Source organism: Puntigrus tetrazona, chromosome 7 (genome assembly GCF_018831695.1).
Source record: "Puntigrus tetrazona isolate hp1 chromosome 7, ASM1883169v1, whole genome shotgun sequence".
In the NCBI taxonomy this organism is placed as follows: domain Eukaryota; kingdom Metazoa; phylum Chordata; class Actinopteri; order Cypriniformes; family Cyprinidae; genus Puntigrus; species Puntigrus tetrazona.
Genome location: NC_056705.1, coordinates 23,014,249 through 23,018,378, shown reverse-complemented (window position 1 = coordinate 23,018,378; position 4,130 = coordinate 23,014,249).

Sequence of the window (4,130 nt, the reverse complement as noted above, 5' to 3'; positions counted from 1 at the left end):
CTGGAGATATCAGCATCTTTTGTGAAAATGGAATATTTAAGAAAAAGCTGTGCGATGAGAATTTCATTTCGGGTTTTATGGCCTTTGACATATAATTAAAGAAACATCCAGTGATGGAACAAGAAAGGAGGCTAGTCGAGACCACAAATGCATTATCTGTACAACATAAATTAAGGGGGTGTGCGCTTGACGTAAATCTAATAGGGTCCTGCTATGAGAGCAAGAGATGGCTGAGAGCAGGGGGAACTTTTTATTCCTCCTTGGATCATCTCCATAATATATATTCCGCCAGCCTCCGCTCTAGTCTCCTTCCTCTCTGACCAAATCTCCAGCATTTTAGCAGCAGTCTCAGACGGGGGTAATTGGGTCTTAAAAAACCAACTTGTCCTATAGCTATGAAGGATTGGTCTTAATTATGGGGAGATTTATTTGGGCCTATTACCTTATAATGGATTATAGCTCGCAAACTTAATGCCTCTGGTCATCAATCACATCCACGTGCAAAGATATACCAAAGGTATTTTATATAGCTTTTAGAAATGTTATTATTGCACTTAGGGTCAAGTCATTTCGCACCAGAATATGAAAGCTTAAAGATTTCATTTCAGAGAATTCATTAGGAACAATTAATGGGTTTTGTGAAACCCTTTACGTTTAACAGGACCTGATTGCTTTTTTTTAAAAGGAAGGGAAAAGATTTCTAATGTAGACTCTGTGTTAAAGAAATTGTGTTTTGTAAAACATGTATTAAATCTTTCATTTAAATCAAATATATAATTTATCTTTGTCAGTGTACAGAAAGTCCCTCTTCAGTAGCACTTTATTTTTATTATTCCCCATCCATATACCGAAGTTTTTTTTTTACAGATGGGATTGCTTATGTATAATTATACATCATTTTAGTCATGTTTAGTGATATCCGGAATCCCATCTGTAAAAACCTCTTGTATTCTATGTTTACAAAATGAAACAAGAATTATGAACCTAATTATATCCAATGGTCAGATTTTTGTTGATGAAAATTTGTGCATATTTAATTAGATTATGCACAAACTAACATACACTTAAGAAAGCTTGAAATTGTTGTAATTAATTACTTTTTTATTCGTCTGGGATGTGTTAGCTTGAGTTTTGTTGGTAACAAAACGGACTGATCTGTCTAAAGCCTATACTTTCCGCGTGACGTAAAAACCTGTCTCGGACAGGTGCGCCTGGTCTGGCTGCTAAAGCACCAGCTGCGCATGCGCAGGATGTGTGAGGAAGCCCGTTGCTGCTCAAACCTGTACAATCCATCGATGAAACGATATAAAGACACCCAGAAGGGAGAAGACTCTGGATAGTTACTTGTTCACATGTTTATTTACTTCTCAAACCGATCTATTGCGCATGTATCCACCCGACTACACTTTCGGTAGTATAAAATAAGTCCAGACATGCTTAATACATCCATCCAGATGTGCTTGATCAATAACACAGAACCTGAATTAATTCCTATATATGTGACATCAACTGTTGTCAGTTTAACAGTTTGCTCAAAATGTAAATACTGTAAAGCTGAAAGAATTGACAGTAACGTGGTTAAAGTTAACTTAATCTCTAATGTGGCAAAAATCAACAGCTGCATATGAAGGTGGACAGACAAAATCGGTTTACCACATACTAAACTGGACTTACTGCATCATTAGAAGACCGAGGGTGCCTCCCCGTGGAGGTTTCTTCACAACTTGACGACTAGAATGACATTTTTTTCCTCAGTTTTAATATGCAGCATTCATAAACCGAGACCTATTATTAAAAGATAAGAGTCTAATCGAATAATTCGTATTGAAAAATACACATATCACACATATAGGTATTATTCCACTGGCTAATAGAGCACTAGAATAGCGCGCTTAATCGGATACACGAACCAATGATCAAAAGAAAGAAGTGTTCACCATCTGCTGGCCAATGCTTTGAAGTGCAGCACATGTATCATAAAGCTGTAGCTGAAACTCCTAAAAAGCTACATACGTCTACATCTTTTAATATTCACGCATTATATTTTGTACAAGTATCTGTTGAATGAGAACATGATGCAGATGCACATGCTTACATAGCTCTGCCACTAGCTGAATACTTTTCTTGATGTTTTACTCACTTCTGGAGATACCTGTGCAGCTTGGGAAATCTTTTTTCGTTTTAGTAATTTTGTCATTTCTCTGATATCATTATCACGGTTTGAACTGTATGTTAAATATGAAACGTTATTAGATTTAGAGTGTTTCCACAATTATTGTGTAATAAGAATTAAAACAACAAAGCATTTCACCTAACACATAAAAATAATTACCTACTTATTTTAAGGCACTTTAAGTAGTATAATAGCTACTCAGTGGAACAGAATGAAACCAAAAGGATCTACTCTATTAAAGAATGCAGCCTTTCCAGATGTTCTTTCAACACGTCCTTCTGACTCTTTACTACTCACATCTGTCTGAAATAGCATAATGCTCTCTTAGTTCTAACAGGAGTAAACTCAGGGGGAGAGGTTAAGCAGCCATTCGCCATATATTTGTGCTACATGCCAAAAATGTCTCAGTCAAGTTCCAGAACAAGTGTTTTAGTACATTCTTTCGCAAAAAACAAAAAAACCTTGAGTCACTCATGAATAATCATCCTTATCTTTGCCCTCCAGTCAAGTCCAACAACAAGAATCCAATGCCTGCATCACATCCTGTCTACTAAGATGCAATCATCCAGGTGAATTCTGAAGGAAACCTAAACAATATTTGCCTGTGCATATATATATATATATATATATATATATATATATATATATATATATATATATATATATATATATATATATATATATATATATACATATACATACACACACATATACAGACGTGGACAAAATTGTTGGTACCCTTTGGTCAATGAAAGAAAAGTCACAATGGTCACAGAAATAACTGTTATCTGACAAAAGTAATAATAAATAAAAATTCTATAAATGTTAACCAATGAAAGTCAGACATTGTTTTTCAACCATGCTTCAACAGAATTATTTAAAAAATAAACTCATGAAACAGGCATGGACAAAAATGATGGTACCCTAGAAAACACTGAAAATAATGTGACCAAAGGGACATGTTAATTCAAGGTGTGTCCACTAATTAGCATCACAGGTGTCTACAACCTTGTAATCAGCCATTGGGCCTATATATATGGCTCCAGGTAATCACTGTGTTGTTTGGTGATATGGTGTGTACCACACTCGACATGGACCAGAGGAAGCAAAGGAAAGAGTTGTCTCAAGAGATCAGAAAGAAAATTATAGACAAGCATGTTAAAGGTAAAGGCTATAAGACCATCTCCAAGCAACTAGATGTTCCTGTGACTACAGTTGCACATATTATTCAGAAGTTTAAGATACATGGGATCTGTAGCCAACCTCCTGGACGTGGCCGCAGGAGGAAAATTGATGACAAATCTAAGAGACGGATAATCCGAATGGTAACAAAAGAGCCTAGAAAGACTTCTAAAGAGATTCAAGGTGAACTTCATGCTCAAGGAACATCAGTGTCAGATCGCACCATCCGTCGTTGTTTGAGCCAAAGTGGACTACATGGGAGACGACCAAGGAGGACACCATTGTTGAAAACGAATCATAAAAAGCAAGACTGGAATATGCCAAACTACATGTTGACAAGCCACAAAGCTTCTGGGAGAATGTCCTGTGGACAGATGAGACAAAAATCGAAGTTTTTGCCAAGGCACATCAGCTGTATGTTCACAGACGAAAAAATGAAGCATATCAAGAAAAGAACACTGTCCCTACTGTGAAACATGGAGGAGGCTCTGTTATGTTCTGGGGCTGCTTTGCTGCGTCTGGCACAAGGTGTCTTGAATCTGTGCAGGGTACAATGAAATCTCAAGACTATCAAGGAATTCTAGAGAGAAATGTACTAGCCAGTGTCAGAAAGCTTGGTCTCAGTCGCAGGTCATGGGTCTTGCAACAGGACAATGACCCAAAACACACCGCTAAAAACACCCAAGAATGGCTAAGAGGAAAAAATTGGACTATTGTAAAGTGGCCTTCTATGAGCCCTGACCTCAATCCTATTGAGCATCTTTGGAAGGAGCTG